Genomic DNA, 18378 nt, shown 5'->3' with positions numbered 1-18378 from the left:
AATGGCTTGTGCTTTTGGTATCAAATTTAAGAAATCTTTGCCAAAAATGTTTTTTTTTCTCTAAAAGTTTTATGTTTATCCTTAGGTTTGTAATCCTGTTGTGAGTTAATTCTTGTGTAACGTATGAAGTTTGGGTAGAGTTTCATTTTTTCTCTTTTTTTGCCTATGGATGTCCAATTATTTCAGCACCATTTGTTGAAAATACTATCTTTCCTCTGATGAATTGCTTTTTATTCTTTGTCAAAAATCAGTGAGCATATGGGGAGGCTCTCTCTTCTGTTACATTGATTTCTGGACCTATCCTTCCACCTATGAAGATAGGCGTCATTACTATAGCTATTTAATAAGTCTTGGAATTGAATAGACTGATCCCTCTTATTTAATTTTTTCTTTCAAATTATTATAGCTATACTAGGCCCTCTGCCTTTCAAAAGCATTTTAGAATAATTTTGTATATATCTACACAAATCTTGCTGAGATTTTGATAGTAATTGCATTAGACTTGTATATCAGCTTGAGGAGAAATGATATCATTACTCTGTTGCATTTACTAATACATGAACATGATATGTGTGTCTCTATTTTTTCATAACTTTTATATTTTTCATCAGTACTTAATAGATTTCAGTTTACAAGTCAGTATATGATTTGTTAGATTTAACTCTTTTTTCCCTTAAGCAATTATAAATATTATTGTATTTTTTGTTTGTTGTCCACATATTCATTGCTATTACATAGAAATACAATTTATTGTATGCTTATCTTATATTCTGTGATTTGCTGAATATACTTACTAATTCTAGGAGGTACATTTTGTAAATTCTTTTGGGTTTTATACTTAGACAATCATGTCATCTGCAAAGAGGGGCAGCGTTTTTTTTCCCCCTTTCCCATGGATTTGCTTTTTATTTCCTTCTCTTGTCTTATTGTGTTGCTAGAACTTCTAGCACTAGGTTGAATAAGAATGGTGAGAGTGGAGATTCTTACATAGTTATCAGTATTAGGGGGAAAGAATTCAGGGTTTCGTCATTGTTATGTTGGTTGTAGCTGTATTAAAGATGCTCTTTATCAAGCTGGGGATTTCCTCCTTTATTCCTATTTTTATGTGAGTATTTATCAAGAACAGGTGTTGAATTTTGTCAACTGCCTATTCTATATCAATTGATATGATCATTGGATTTTCCTTCTTTAGTCTATTACTATTATTGTAGATTATATGGTTGAATTTAATATTTAACTGTCGGTGAATCTTTGGAATAAAATGCACTTGCTTATGGTATATAATTTTTAAGAAAAATATTTTGGTGAATTCTATTTGCTAATATTTTGTTAAGGACTTTTACATCTATATTTAAGGGGATAATATTTTGTACTTTTCTTTCTTTCTCTCTTCCTTTAATCCTTTATTCCTTTGTCTCTACCTCCCTCCCTCCCTCCCTCCCTTCCTTCCTTTCTTCCTTCTTTCCTTCCTTCCTTCCTTCCATCACCTTTGTTTGATTTTATTATCGGGTAATACTAGCTTCATAAAATGAACTGGAAAAGCTACCCTCTCCTTTTTTTTTTTGGCTTTTCATTTTCTCATTTTTAAAAACATACTTTGATTATATAAATGTTACAGAGAATATATAAGGGATTTCCATATGCCCTACTCCTCACACCTCCCACATTTTACTACATTAGCAACATCTTTCATTGGTGTGCACATTCATTGCAATTGATAGACACATTTTGGAACATTGCCATGCGGTCACCCCTCGGGCTGAAGTGTGGTTTGCTGGCCTGGCGGGGGAGCAGCCGCGGCAGGCCAAGCCACTGCCCCCATAATAGGGTGGCTGGTCGGACTCACCGCCACCCCTGAAGGGAGCTCAGCATGGGCGCAGAGTGCCCTCGGGTCTCCCCTTCTCGGCAGCCATGCTTCCGCGGCCGCCCCTCCTCCCGGATGGCGCCACACGATGCCTGTGGGGCGGCACCCTTCTTCTTCTTTCTCCCTGCGCAGGCGCAGGGCGGAAAATTCCAGTCTGCCCTTTTCCCCTCCCCCGACAGCAGCAACAGCCAGGCGTGGGCAGGAAACTCAAGTCTGCCCTCCACCCCAGCAACAGCAGCCACCAATCCCTAAACCCTGCCCCTTACCCCAGCAACAGCGACAGCCAATCCCTAACCACCACCCCTCCCCCGTCCAGTACCGCCCACTGACCTTTCGCCAGCAACCAATCAGAACAGGGCGTGGCTTCGACCAGTCAGCCTTCCCCAGCCCCTATAAAACTGTTGCCTCTCCCTCAATAAAGTGGACTTGCGTGTTTACCTTGTCTCTACGGTAGTTCTTCTGCCGTGCGCCCTCCAGTCCTGAGAGCCCCCGACAAGGGCCTGGCCTCCCTTGTCCCCAGTTCGTTGCCTGCTTCTCCGGGCGACCCCTTCGTTGCCGGCTTCGCCGGGCGACCCCGCCAGCCGAACCGTGCAACCCCTGTGAGACCGACCCCTCGTCTGCTGCCGGAACGACCGCTCGTCCCAAGTGGGACCGACCCCTCGTCCCAAGTGGGACCGACCCCTCGTCCTAAGCTGGACCGACCCCTTGTCCGCAGCCAGACCCCAACTCTACTGACCGAGCAAGCCGCCGCATTGCCATAGCATGGATTATAATTTATATTGTAGTTTACACTCTTTCCCACTCAATTCTGTAGGTTATGATAAGATGTATAATGGTCTGTATCTGTCATTGTAATGTCATTCAAGATGATTCCCAAGTCCTGAAAATGCCCCCATGTTACACCTGTTTTTCCATCTCTCTACCCTCAAAACCTCCAGTGGCCACAACTTCCACATCAATGATATTTCTTTTTTACAGAAGAGGTTGTTTAGAATCAGTGTCAATTTTTCTTTAAATATTTGATAGAATTATCCAATAAAACCATTTGTGCCCAAAACAACTATTTTTTGAATTTTAAAATTATGAATTCTATTTTAAAATTTTATATGGTCATTTAAATTATCTTATTCATAATGGGTGAGTTGTGGTATTTTGTTCATTTTGAGAAATTTGACTTTTTTGCTCTTAAGTTTATTTCTCTCTTCCTTCTATTTGCTTTGGATTTATTTTTATTCTTGTTTTTATATTCTCAAGATGGGGGATTAAAATATTGATTTGAGGCTTTTCCTCTTTTCAAATGTGACCATTTACTGTTATATATTTCCCACTCAGCACTGCTTTAATTATGCCACAGATATTTTAATATGTTGTGTTATAATTTTCATTCACTTAAATCTAGGCTTAAATTTCACCTTAGACTCACTCTTTGATCCTTAAATTATTTCAAAATGCATTATTTAATGTCCAAATATTTTGATATTTTGTTATCTTTGTACTGATTTTTAGTTTATTCTATCTTCAGAAACATGCTATGTATGATATGATTTCCTTTTTAAAAATAATTTCTTTAGACTAGGATATGTCCTTTTATGGCATACATTTCATAGGCATTTGAAAATAATGTGTATTCTGCTATTGCTGGGTGGAGTGTTCAATTAATGTTTTTTAGATCCTTGTCCTTGGTGATTTTATGTCTAATTGTTGTATTTATAGCTTAGATAGGATGTTGAAATCTGCAATTGAAATTGCAGATTTGTCTATTTCTCCTTTAAATTCTTTCCTTTTTTACTTCACATATATTGTAGCTCTACTGTCTGGTACATAGACATTAGGATAGTTATGTCTGTCTTCTTGATTGATTGATCCTTTTATAATTGTGTAATGTCCCTTTCTGTCCCAGGTAATATTCTTTGCTCTGAGGTTTCTTTATATAATATTAATAATGCCACTTGGGCTTTCTTTGGATTAATGTTTGCACAATACATCTTTTTTCTAACCCTTTGCTCTTAATTTACCTATGTCATTATATTATACTTTTTATTTTAAAGAAATTTTAGATTTTAATAATATATGTTAAATAAAAAATATAAGGGATTCCATATGTCCCACGACCCACTTACCCTTATTAACAACATCCTTCATTATAAAATCATTATATTTTAAATGTGCTTCATGTATGAAATATATAATTGGGTCATACTTCTGTAATCAACTTTGTAAATGTCTATGTTTTATTTGATGCATTCAGGCCATTTGTGTTTAATGTAATTATTGATATATTAACTCTTAAGTCTGTCATTTTGTGTTTTGTTTTCTGTTGTTTTCCACTTTACTTTTCTGTTTTCTTTTTCCTCCACTCCTCCATTAATCTGGTTAACTTAAACATTTCTTAGAATTTCACTTTTGATTAGTCTATAGTTTTCAGTTTATCTCTTTGTATAACTACTCTAGAGTTTTCTCTAGATGTTACATTAGTCTATTGGAGTTAATATTTTAACAGCTCAAGTGAAGTTTAGAAGGCTGGTGTTCTTTTACCTCCCTTTACCCTACCTTGTTAATAATATAATTGTTTTTAATATTTGCTCTACAAATATTTAGAACCACATCAGAAGTGATATAATTTATTATTATTATTTTTGATTTGAGAAAGTGTATGTTTACAGAAAAGTCATGTGAAAAATACAATGTTCCCATATTACTCCTCTATTGTTGACACTTTGCATTAGCAAGATACCCTTGTTAAAATTGATGAAAGAATAATAACATAGTACTATTAACTACAAGTCATAGTTTACATTAGGTATATTTCCCCCCATATATTACCCTATTATTAACGCCTTGTATTAGTGTCATACATTTGTTATAATTCATGAAAGGACATTCTTATACTTTTACTATTAACCAATCAATCATCCACAACAGGTTTCACTATATTATACAGTCCCATTTTTTATCTTCTAGCTTTCATTCTAGCAACATATACAACTCCAAACTTCCCCTTTCAACCAGATTCACATAGATAATCCAGCAGTGCTAATCATACTCACAATAATATGCTACCATCACCACCATCCATTTCCAAATAGTTACAATGAAACTAAATAGAAATTCTGCACAAATTAAGCATCAGCTCCCCATTCTCTATCCCCAGTCTATCCTCTGGTAATCTATATTCTATATTCTAACTCCATGAGTTTGCATAATATAATTTGAAATATGAGAGAGATCACACAATATTTGCCCTTTGGTGTTTGGCTTATTTTACTCAGTATAATGTCCTCAAAGTTCATCCGTGTTATTGCATGCATCAGGACTTCATTCCTTTTCACTGGTTTATAACATTCCACCATATGTATATACCACATTTCGTTTATCCATTCATCCATTGATGGATACTTGGGTTGCTTCCACATTTTGGCAATTATGAATTGCCATTATGAACATCAGTGTGCAAATACCTGTTTGAGTCTCTGCTTTCAATTCTTCTAATAACTGGGGTGCTGGGCCTTATGGTACTCTATATAAAGGTTCCTGAGGAACTTCCAAACTATTTTCCACAGCACCTGCATCATTTTACATTCCAACCAGCAATAAAATGAATATATCTATTTCTCCTCATTCTCTCCAAAACTTATGATTTTCTTTTTTTAATAGTAGTCATTCTAGTAGGTATGAAATAATATCTCATTGTGATTTTGATTTGCATTTCCCCAATAGTTAGTGATATTGAACATCTTTTCATGTGCTTTTTAGCCATTTCAACATCCTTTCTGGAGAAACATCTATTCAAGTCTTCTGCCTATCTTTCAATTCATTTTGTCTAATATCTCTGGCTAGACCACCCAGTAAAATGTTGAATAACAGTAGTGACAGTACACATCCTTGTCTTGTTCCAGATCTTAAAGGAAAGCTTCAGTTTTTCACCATAGAGTATGATGTTAGCAGTGGGTTTTTCATATATGCCCTTTATCATATTGAATAAGTTTCCTTCTATTCCTATTTTTTCTAAGTGTTTTCATCAAGAAAGGATGCTGAATTTTGTTTAATGCCTTTTCTGTGAAAATTGAGATGATCATATGTTTTTTCCCTAAATTTTGTTGGTGTGATGTATTACATTCATTGAATCATCCTTGCATACCTGGGATGCATGATCATGGTTTATAAATCTTTTGATGTGCTGTTCAATTTAATTTTCAGTAATTTGTTAATGATTTTTTCATCTTTTTGTATAAGAGAAATTAGCCTATAATTTCCTTTTTTAAAATTATCTATATCTGACTTTGCTGTTAAGGTGATGTTGACCTCATAGAATGAGTTAGATAGTGTTCCCTTCTCTTTAAAACCTGCTCAAAAAGTTTGAGCAGGGTTGTATTAATTCTTCTTGGAATATTTACAGATTTTACTAGACTTCACTTGTGTAGCCATCTGGTTTTGGGTTTTCTTTGTTGGGAGGTTTTTAATGACTGATTCAATAACTTACTTGTAATTGGTCTGTTGAGATCTTCTATTTCTTCTGTAGATAGTGTATGGTGTTTATGTGTTTCTAGGAATTTGTCTAATCTGTTTTCTGTCATGCTAGGCTCCCACTTTTGCTAGTTCTTTGACTAAATAAAGATGTTTTTTTGAGCATTCTTTGTTTGTGTACTTTGGCATTTCCTACTTACTGGAATCTTCAGCTTTAAGTCTGCAATATGTGAGAGAAAAAGAAAACCCAAGGAAACTCAGTGATTTTTAAAGACTTCTGGGGGAAGAGATTTGGCTCAACAGATAGAGCATCTGCCTACCACACGGGAGGTCCAAGGTTCAAACCCAGGGCCTCCTGACCCATGTAATGAGCTGGCCCACGTGCAGTGCTGATGCGCACAAAGAGTGCCATGCCACTCAGGGGTATCCCCCACATAGGGGAGCCCCATGCACAAGGAGTGCACCCCATAAGGAGAGCTGCCCAGTGCAAAAAAAGTACAGCCTGCCCAGGAGTGGTGCTCCACACACGGAGAGCTGATGTAGCAAGATGAAATCACAAAAAGAGACACTGTCAGCAGACACTGGTGCTGCTGAAAAGAATACAAGTGGACAGAGAAGAACACACAGCAAATGGACACAGAGAGCAGACAACTGGGGGGGGGGGGTGGTGGTGAAGGGGAGAGAAATTAAAAAAAAAATTCTTTAAAAACAAAAGGGGGCACTTGAAAAAAAAAAGACTTTGGGACCTACCTTGTGTATATCTCCACTAATTAAAATCACATGATAATTGTAGGACTTTGGTCTCTAGAATTCTAATTAACTTTATAGCTAAAGAACTATTAAAAATTCTATTTAGAATCTCTCTTCACAAAGAGTTATATTTTTCTCATCTAAGACTAATACCCAAACCCCTCTTGGTTCTAGCATGAGAAACTTGTATCTCAGTACAAATCTTATTATAATTCTGTTTATATTTCTCTACACCCTCCTCATTTTCTATAATGTGATGTTTAAGAACTCTCTTTCTTCTTCTTTTTAATTTTTGAAAATTTTTGCTGAGATCATATTCACGTACCTCTGACCAAAAATATTATTTGAGCCACATGACTGAGCTCACATTACATTTAGAAGTTGTTTTATTATACATTTTAATTTTGTTCCATTTGTCTTCATTGAACAACTGTTTGCCACGTCATGCATTTTAGGATTTTAGAGTTAACTTCCTGCCTCTATATTGGTTCCCAGGCTGTAAAAGTTAAAGCTTATTTTAATATTTTGCATAGGACTCTTTTGAAAATACATGCAAAAAAATCAACTTGGAAAAATGACCGAAAGTTGTCTATGTATACTTTCTTTGGTGACATGATATTTGCTCCATATCCAAGGGGACATATACCCATAAGTGCTAACAGAAATATTTGAGTGAAATATTTTCTCTTACTAAAGTAATGTGTGTGTGTATGTGTGTGTGCATGGACACATGCACATTGTGTGTATTTATAGTGTGTGCATTCTGGCTAAGATGACATGAAGTCAATGATTTTAAATATCCCTGTGGCCAAATGCTGTCCTTTTTCTCTCCCCGTCCTCCTTTTCCTCCTTCCTTCCATCCCTTCTACCTCCTCTTCTTCTGCAGTACTTCACTGGAGGCAATGTAAGGGTTGGGGGAGGAAATAAAGAAAGGGAGAGTACATGATGTAGGCCATTCTCACAGCCCTTTCTTTGAGACCCTATATTTTCTTCCTTGCTGAGTTGCATTTTTTACTTCTCCTTTTCATCCTTTTCTGGGAGGCACCAGGAAGCAAATCCAGACACCCAGATCCTACTAACTCATTTCAGTTGTTAGAATATTCTGACTGTGTAAAACGTCTTTCAATCTTTTTATTTTTTTGCTTCAACTTTATAATGAAGGATTGAACAGATTCTTTAGATTAAAGTCTGTAATAATTTTTCAGTTTTTCTCTTTTAGTTGACATACTTGTACCTCTATTACTTTACCATCTCCTATATCAGACTTCTTTTTGTGCTCATTCATTTCTCCCTCTAGAAGTGTTGTAGTTGAGATCAAAATGAGAGCAATATAAGGGGATAAAAATGATTTTTCATTAGAAAAGGAAAAAGTTCTTTTCTTTTGTCCAAGTCATAGAGGATTCATTCTTTGTTTTCTTCCTTAGTGTCACATTCATGATACTTTAATTCACATCATTAGATTTATGGATTTTCTTCTTACTCTTCTTCATAGGAATGTCCATTTCTGTCAGGATAGACGAAAAGTTCATTGACTGCATTAATCAATATCAAAACCCCCTTTCCAAAGGCATACGTTTTTTTTGTCAGTGTTTTAGTTTCCTTGGCTTCTCAAGCAAATGCCATGCAATGTGCTGGCTTAAACAATAGGAATTTAATGGCTCATGGTTATGGTTTGGAAAAAATCCAGATCAAGGCATCATCAAGGTTATGCTTTCTCTTCAAAGACTGTGGCATTCTGGGGATGGCTCCTGTGATCCTTGATCCTTAGCTTGTCACGTGGCTGGGCTCATGGCGGCATCTCCTGGTCTCTCTCCTCTCTTCCTGGTTCTGTTGATGGTCTGTTCTGCTTGCTCCCTCTGTGGCTTTCTCTCTAGCTGAGTTTCATTCTGCTTATAAAGGACTTGAGAACAGGCTTAAGACCTGTCCTGGACTACACCAAAACTGAAATAAACTCACCAAAATGTCGTACCTATAATGAGTCCACACCCACTGGAATGCATTAAGTTTAAGAGCATGTTTTTCTGGGGTACATACAGCTATAATCCATCACAGTCAGCTCTAGAATAAATAGCCATATGGATCCCTGCCATAATTTGACTTCAGTTTTACATATTCCTCAGTAATTTGATAATTTATTTTATTTGGAAAACCCCATTTATTAAGTTTATAGAAAATTTCACAGTCATGTGACCTAGAAAAGGAACAGCTAGAAAGTTACCCTTGTTGGACACCTACTGTGTGTCAGACACTTGCTAGGAGTAACATAAATGTGAACTCTAAGGAGAGGACTGTATTGAAGACTGTAAATTGAATAGCTGCTTAATTAATCTTGAAAAATTAAAATATAGCCCTGCCTAAGGAGTAAGGATACCTTAATCAAGTCATAGCATCTCTATTGGTATAACATCCTAAAATATTTTCACCCCACTGTTTTAATTTGCTAAAATCTGCTTGGAGCAATATACCAGAAATGGGTTGACTTTTACAGTGGGATTTATTAGATTTAAAAGCTTACAGTTCCAATGCTAGGGAAAATGTCCAAATAAAGTCACCAGGTAAAGCTCTCTTCCCAAAGGTCAGCTGCTGGTGATTCTAGATTCCTACCATTTGGCAAGGCATGAAGGTGGCTCTGCCTATGTCTGCCTTCTCCTCCAGGCTCTCTTTCTATCCCAGCTCAACCCTGGGTGATTGGGCACATGGCAGGGCATAATGGTATCAGCTCATTTCTCTCCCCTATTCCAGACCTTGTTGCTAGTTCCACTTCATGCTGCTCCATCTGAGTCTCTTCTCTCTCCCAGGTTTGTTAGCATCAACTTCTGAAGACTTTGGTCACTGTGGTTTTTACTCCCCTGTTAAGACCCACCTTGTGCCATGCCTTACTGGAGTGATCTAATTAAAAGGAAGATCCTTAACTGAATCTAAGGAAAAGTTCCCATCTACAATAGTTTACATGTACAGAAATGGATTAGCTTTAAGAGCAGGATTTTCTGGGACCCACTGAGCTTCAAACTTTCACACCCATCATAGACATTGGTGGAGTAATGTTATAATGGTGGGACATATTGTGGATTTCATGGACAAGCAGGCTGTAGTAATAGAAGAAAGATCCCTGACAGCTTTCATTCATTATAGCTATGTGATCTTGGGATAATCTTGAATAGATTTTAAACTAGATTACTCATCTGTAAAATGGGGAGGCAGCAGTATGCACAGTGAAATTATGTACTGATAGTTGCTTTGTTATATGGATTATAAAAATCATGGCCAAAAGTAATTGTTGGAATATACTTCAAGTTCACTCTCATTGACTCCAAATAATATGAGTCATGCCTCTTCTTGAACTAGAAAGGAGAGAATTTGGCTAATAAATTACTTTAAACATCCTGATATGGTGCATATATGTAGCAAAAGCTATGACTGCATATAGAAAAATGACAATATGAAATAATTTTACTTCATCTTTCATTTGTTGGGGAGCACTCCCTATATTGTGTTCTGGGACAAAAGCTATGTTACTCAAACTGGTTCAAGTCCTGGGTATTTGATAGCAATGCCACTTAACCCTCTCCATTTCCTTACATTAGAGAAGCAGCATTAATATCTGTCCTGCCCAATTCATGGTGATATCAAGTTAATTTATGTTGAGCATCTTTTTTCCTTTTTACTGATACTGAGCCAGATCAATTTGAGACATAAGAGTCTTTGGATTTCTGTGCCATGTGAAAAAATGTCCCTGATTACTCATGGTTTTTAAAAAAGATTGGCATTTATCATTGCATAGTTATGAATATCTGAAATGTCCTTGTATTCTTCAGTATACTCTCCTGGTCTAATTGTCTCCAGCACTAGTTATAAGTTCTTTTTAATTATATAAGCAAAATATGTGTAAAACAAATATGAGGATATTTACAGTTTGTTCCAGAATGATATTTTATGCATAGTACTAGAAAAATAAAACTGACTTTGTTGAGACTAACAAAATTTTGCTTTTTACTTATTTGCAAATGTTAATGAAACTTTCCAAAAATGTCTGATTTCTAACATAAAAATTGATAGTTTAATGCCATCTTATTCCAGTCCTTGTTTCTGAACATTTCAGTATTTGTTAATCTGCTGTGTCTGTCAGTAAATAACATTCACTCATGCTTCTTGCTCTTTCTTTTTAATGTTTTGAAAAATTTGACTCTGATGGAAAAATACTGATTAACTATTCCAAAACTATTTTGATCATATTCCAAGACCCAAGTGGTACATGAATAAATTCTTTAAGTTTTATATTTAAAAAATAATTGGATCTTTCTAATCCTAGGTGTCCATATCCCATGTGTTAGCTGGCACAGAACTAAGTAAATAACCCTTTTTTGTATTTGCATTTTAATTTTCCTTTAACGGTTTTTCAATCTATGTTTTCATACAGAGAATATGCCTGCATTATAAATAGATGTCACTTGAGCTGTCATTTCAAAGATCTATGATAAGAATCTGAAAGTCTAGAGAAAATGTTTAAAGTGACACATTTAGTTAGATTTTTGGAACATTTTTAAAACTGTGTTCCTTAAGATGGAAATATATATAGTTCACTAATTGATAATCACAACTTGTGGCTGTAACTTATTAATATGAATTATATATGTGCATCAATTTGATTTAAAGTTTGCAAGACTTTTTCAAATACACAAATACACAAATATACTTTTTTTCTACATACACAATAAAACTGGGTTTTTTAACACACTCAGTGTGCATATATACATAAATAATATTTCATCAGCACATTCTGTCAGTACATATAGAGTTCTCCCCAAAATGTATCAACCTTCTAATAAAAACTAGAGAAATTAGATGAAATTCAAGATACATTAATTAAATGTAGCCAGATTTGGGGCTGCTTATTGATAATAAATGCTTGAATGAACAGTGACCATATTGAAATATTTTTATACGATTACATAGAAAATGATATTATATTGCTCCCACTCTTTGTTGACGTGTTCCTTACTATAGGAAATATTTTAAACTAAAGACTTCCCATCTGGCCGTGTCAAGGTGAATTTTTCCTTCACCGCCTTAACTTGCAGTCGAAGTTGATGTGAGAGTTTGTCATGGTTGTTTTGACAGTCCGGTCATCCTAATCCTGGGATCCACTCCCTGTGGTTTGTCAATTATCCTGCTAACCCTACAGCGAGAACAACACTCAAGGCACTGAACTGTCAACCAATAACCAAAAAATAATGTCAAGCGGCAGAGAGGCAGAAGTGAGAGGGGGATGCTTTTGACAAGAGAAGTCAGTTATCATTCAGCATTTATTTTATTTTTGGGGGCTCGTAACAAGTTAATTACTGGGAAACACATGATGAAATGTCATTCATGGCTTTGGACATTCTTTTGTGTCTAAATTTAAAAAGGAAGAATTTGAATGCCTGTGTAAGTTTTGCTAACATGGGGTTCAGGAACATAACTGTACTGAAAATGCCTAGATTGCCTGAACTTTATTTGATTGTTAGTGATTTCTTTCACCTGCCTCATATTTATTGTAAGATGTTTAGGGAAAAAAAATGCACCTGGAGAGTGTGTGCATGCATATGGAAATAATTTTCGAGTTACTGGAAATTCCATTTGTAGGGAAATGGGCATAAATATGGAGTTAGAATATGCCTTGTGAATAACGAAAAAATACATTTGAAAGCAAGAATTTCAAAAGCAAATTTGTTTTTGGACAATTCATGAGCTTCTATAAAATTTAAGGGAAGAGAAAAAGAAGGTTTTAAGTAAAAATGGTGTCTGTTTTAAAATGAAACCATGGTAATGGAGCTTTAAATCTGTAACTACTATTAAACTGAGTCCAGTAGGACATCAGCTGGCATCTGTATGGACTTTTATACTAACCTAGTTCATAGACTTTCTCTGTTTGTGTGTGTATCAATTCAAATATCTGCCTACAAATAACAAATCCATGAGCCAGGGAATCTTAAAAAAAAAAAGTGCTATTTGGCTATATCCAAATAAAATGTTTTAATTGTACGTGTGTACTCAGGAAAGTGTCAAATGAGTTAAATTTCCTGCTGTGTAAAATGCAAAGAGTTTAAAATTTAAATGCTTTCTGAAGAGTTCCAATAAAAAAAAATCAAACTTGCTTTTGGGGCCAAATGAATATAGAACATATGTTTTCCTGGTTTGAGAAATTTTAAAATTACATGTAAAAATACATATTTATTTTGGACAATACCCCCTGATAACACTTTAACATATGGTTATACAACAATTCACTTGAGTTAATATTCTAAAGTTGAATTTCTTATTAGTTAAATTTCTGCAAGAAATATTTCTTATTTCTGATTGAATTTAAACTTATTTTCTATTTTCATTTTAGGATGGATTCTTTCAAGTAAAATCACTAAATCAAAGGCTATCAATATTTTTGACCATCTTGGAAGACTTAAAATTTAAAGTGAATGATTTTCATTGAAGCTATAATTTACCTTAGTTTGTAAATAAAAGATTTTATGAAAAATAGAAAGATGTTCTGGCTGGAAACTAATGCTAGGGTAAAGAAATATTTATGTTTTTGTGTAGATATTGTTTGCCAGGGCAAGTAACTTAGTCAAAAAACAAATGTGTTTACATATAGGTTGAGATCCCACTTTTTGTTTGTGCTAACTCTATGTTAGCATGTAGTATCCTAGGTATTAAATAAATCTCTTAATCTCTGGTCTTCAATTTCTTCTTCTGTAAAATGAAGGTATTATTATTGCCAAATCTTTGGATTGTGGATTTTGTCCATGATCTACCTAGAATAATGCCTGGCACAGATAGCCCTTATTGAAGGTAAGCTGCTGCTCTTGCTTCAGTATAGCCATCAGCAAATAAAAGCATATTAGCAAATATTTTCATTATGTACATAGCACCTACTTAAATAAGCTTTTATACGTATAAATAGAAAGTTTTTTAAAAGCACAATTTGATAGTATTAGTAATTATTCATTTTTTTTTTTTGCCTATTAGGACCAACAAAGTGGTAAAGTACTAGTAAGGGGCTCTTAGGATTATGTGTTTATTAGCTGAAAATATAAGGGTACTATGATGGTATTATCTGATGTAGCCAAGAGATTTTCACACTTTAATGAGCACATAAACCATCTGGGTATATTACTTAAAGGCAGATTCTGATTTAAGTCTGGGGTGGAGACTGACACTGCACATTTATAACAAGATTGTAGCTGATACTGATGGCCCATTGGCTACACTTTTGAGCAGCAAGGGTTTAGACTATAGAATGAAGCCATTGGAGTTTAACAGTGAGTTTTAAAATTTTTTAGTTTTTAATACGTTCCTTAGGGCATTGATTGTATTTGCGTGTCATGAATTTGAGTCTCCACAGTGTTCTGAAAAAGTGGGAAGTCATCAAGTTTGTATAAAAATAATATCTGCAAACATTTGTGGAGAGGAGGATAAAACAAAGCAAAACAAAACACATTTCCATCCATTGATCTTTGGCTGTGCCTGCACATATGACATGGATATTTGGATTTGGTGACTTGTTATGAGACAATTTCCACTTCTAGCTACTTCTCAATGTCACAATCATCCAAGAACAGCCTCGACTTCTCCTTTCCACTGTCCTCCACCAAGGTGGCACAGTAGTAGGAATCAAGTAACATCAGTATTTTTTACTAATGACGCTAATAATGAGAACACATCCCTCACATCAGAGTCCTTGTTCTGATTGCTTTTTGCCAGGGATCTACATTTGCTTAATGTAATCTAGGTATGCAGCAGTGTCTGTGGGTATATAATGAACTGGACAAGTTTGCCAAATCTTCCTAAATCATTCATTTTACTCTGACTTCAAAAACTATATTGATAAAAACATGGATCATTTATAGCACACAATTTCTGTGCATTTTAAAAACAATATGAGGACTTAAGATTGGCTACCTCTGGCTATGTTTCAATAGCCCAGGGATATTCTTTTACATTATTCTGCTATTAGGCCGAAATTTTGGAGGAAAATATGAAATCTACATGAAGGGAAAAGAGAGAGGGAAGAAATCCAGGGAGTTTAGAAGCTGTATGATAAGAAACTTTACTTAAGAAAAAGTACTTCGTTTCTAATCCTTACCCTGCCACTCACATTCTTTATAACTCTCTTTCTCTCTGGGTCTTCTCAGTTTTCTCATTTGAAAAATGAAAATGACTGATTTTGAGGTCCCTCCATGTTCTGGCATTCTAAGATTTTATGATTGAATTATTCTTTTCCACTGAGAATTTTATCCTGTTGCATAGGCGGCCAGTTGACTGTTTTGTATGGTAGAGCCTTCCCCTGCCCTGGCTCCTATGGTAGTCCCCATCTGTGACTAGAGCTGTCAATCATTCTGTGATTATTTTCCCTGCTTTGCAGAGTCAAAGGCCTACCCTAGAGATGGAGTTTCATTTGAAATACGATTGAGTGTGCATTGTGCTGAAAAATGTGTTACCCCACCTGGAATGAGGTAAGTCTTTAAAAGAATTTACCCCCTAAATTTAGGGTATCAATGAGGCAATGTAAACTACCAGAATGGCTACTTGACAATTTGTCACTCAACTTCAGCAAAACTATAGAGGAACAGCACAATGAATTAATGAATAGCAACAAATCCCCATGACAACATGTTAGTTCATTAAAATTTTATCAGCATTCTTCCTAAGGAAAGTGTGCCTTCTGTTCTATGTTGAGTTTCTTCAACATTGTTTTACAGCCAATTCACAGCATTCTGGTGCTTCAAAATTAGTTCCTGTGGAGAGTGCAATACACATAGCCTCTATTTTGTGTCACATATGGGTCTCCTGGGTGTCACGATGAAATATTGCCTGCATTTTTGTATATCTTATGTCTTAAACATTAACGAGTATTTCCTGACTGCTTTTTTTTGGAGAGTAGGTTAATTAGCTGAAAATTAATCTTTCTGTTAATTTTTTAGCAAGTGCATTAAATTGGATTTTGTAAATATCTCTCTAATATTCAACAAAAAAGGCATCAAATGGGCAAAGACTGCAAAACATTTTTGCTTACTGCCACAGTGGCAGATTCCCTCTGGCTTTGGAAAACAAAAAGTAATACAGGATCCTCCACATTTTCCTTGGATTCTTTTTTATCTCCTTGAAAATCCTGTTTGTGTAACCCAGATGTCAGTGGTCTGGTCTGAGTCTTCCAGCCAAATAGAGACACACTTCTCTTTTGTAATGTAAATGATATAATGTAACCCCTTTCTATAAGCAATAGGAAAATCAGCAGAGTGCCCTACATCTTCAAGGATTTTTAAGGGGATTATATATATTTTTTTCTATTCAATTTCTCCTATGTGTTCTGCTTCTACTGAACTCCTGATCTCACTCATGTCTCTCCTTATGGAAAAAGGACCTAAATGGACCTAAATAAGGAAGGCAGCCCTTTTTATTTTGTTGATTGAAATACTACAAATTAGGGATTACAGTGATTTAGGAACCTCTTTTTTTATTTTTTAGTACTACAAATTGAGGATTTTGATTTTGCCCTTGAACCCAGACTTAGACCATTCATCCATATACTTAGCCACCAAGAGAACTGGTTTGTTTTTTTTGCACATCAAAGGAATGATTTTCAATATGCCATATAGATCTTTAAATGTGTTTACAATGGGGACTTACTAGGAGAGTGTTAATAAGTATAACAGTTATTATGTGAAATTTGGCAAGCTATATCAAACACAATAAAATTGCATATATCACTTGACCTAAAAATATATTTCTAGAATTTATGGGAAAAATAATTATACATTTGCACCAATATTTATGTGCAAAAGCATTTATAATATTGTTTATTATAGCAAGAAAAATGGTCGAAATATTGATAAGACAAAATTAATTAGTGTAATTTGTTACATCTGTAAAATTGTTTACTAGTGACTCAAAAATAATGAGGTAAATCTAGGTTTACTGACATAGTGGTTTATTCACGATATATTGTCCAAAAGTTTTAAAAAAGGCAATTATAAGAAAATATAATATGATTGCATTTGGGAACTATATATGTAAATATTTGCATGGGATGATTTTCAGAAGAAACAATAGAAAGTGAATAGACTTCATTACTAGGTTGTGGGATTTCAGGAGACTTGTTTTTTTTTATTATGCTTTTTGTATTTTATAATTTTCTTCAACAGCCATGTGATATTTAGGCAATTTCTTTAAAAAAGCGTAAGTGTTTTTCATCATAATCTTAGGCAAATTAATTGCAAGAATCATTTTTATAAGATAATTAAATGAATAACAACTCAGATTATTTGCATTATTTAGAACTGTGTTTCTCAATAGCTTCACTATAGACATTCACAGCCAATTAATTTTTTGTGGGAGATGGTCCTGTATATTGTAGGATGTATAATGGCACTACTAGCCTCTGCCAACAGCATCCCCTTAGTTAGGACAATCAAAAATGTCTCCAGACATTGCCAAGTGTCCCTTGGAGGCAATATCATCACCAGTTGAAAACCACTCATTTACAGGTATTGCTTGTTTGCTTGATACCATGTACCACCATCCTTAATTCAGATGTGAAACCTTTATCTGCTCCATATCTTCATCACATTTCATCCCTCCATTTTGAAGGAGAAGTTTTATTTCCTCCCATATAGGGAAATCTCTGGCATTTGGACTAGAGTAACTGACAAGAGTGTGACTGGCATAGCTCACTGGATATAAGGCCATGGCGGCAAATTGCTCAGATCAAAGCTATCAAGGGAGGACTATGTTCTGAAACCCACAGACACTAGATCCTAGGTTTACAGTTGCAAAAACAAAAGAATATAGACTGAGGTCATTCCATAAGTCCTGCATTTTATAAGTGTTTAGTGTAAATATAAATACAGTCTTATTTTCAGTAATTAGGCTGACTCTGGAAAATGAACTATTCTCATGATGAGAAGGCATAACTGAATACTGGGCTTTCTAGTTACCAATTCACATGACCCTGGGCAAGACTTTTAACCTCTTTAATCTGAAGTTTTGTCACCTGAAAACAAGGATAATAATAACTGTCTTACTTAATTCCATGATTGTAATAAATACTGAGCGTAATTATGGTTTGAAAGCTCTGTGTAAACTGCTAAGGACTCCATACCTGTTGGGAATTCATTTCTCATGGAGTTTATCAGTGGTGAGGTTGCTATGACAACTTTCTGACTTGTAATATTCCAAAAGTAATGTCTAGTGTTTACATATGGTCTATTTACACCTAGAGAGTAAACAGGGATACTGAAGGTACTTGACTTTTTTTACTTGCATTT

The sequence above is a fragment of the Dasypus novemcinctus genome, chromosome 11, assembly GCF_030445035.2.
Source record: "Dasypus novemcinctus isolate mDasNov1 chromosome 11, mDasNov1.1.hap2, whole genome shotgun sequence".
Lineage (NCBI taxonomy): Eukaryota > Metazoa > Chordata > Mammalia > Cingulata > Dasypodidae > Dasypus > Dasypus novemcinctus.
The sequence above is the reverse complement of the archived record's forward strand: the minus strand, read 5'-3'. Positions refer to the sequence as shown.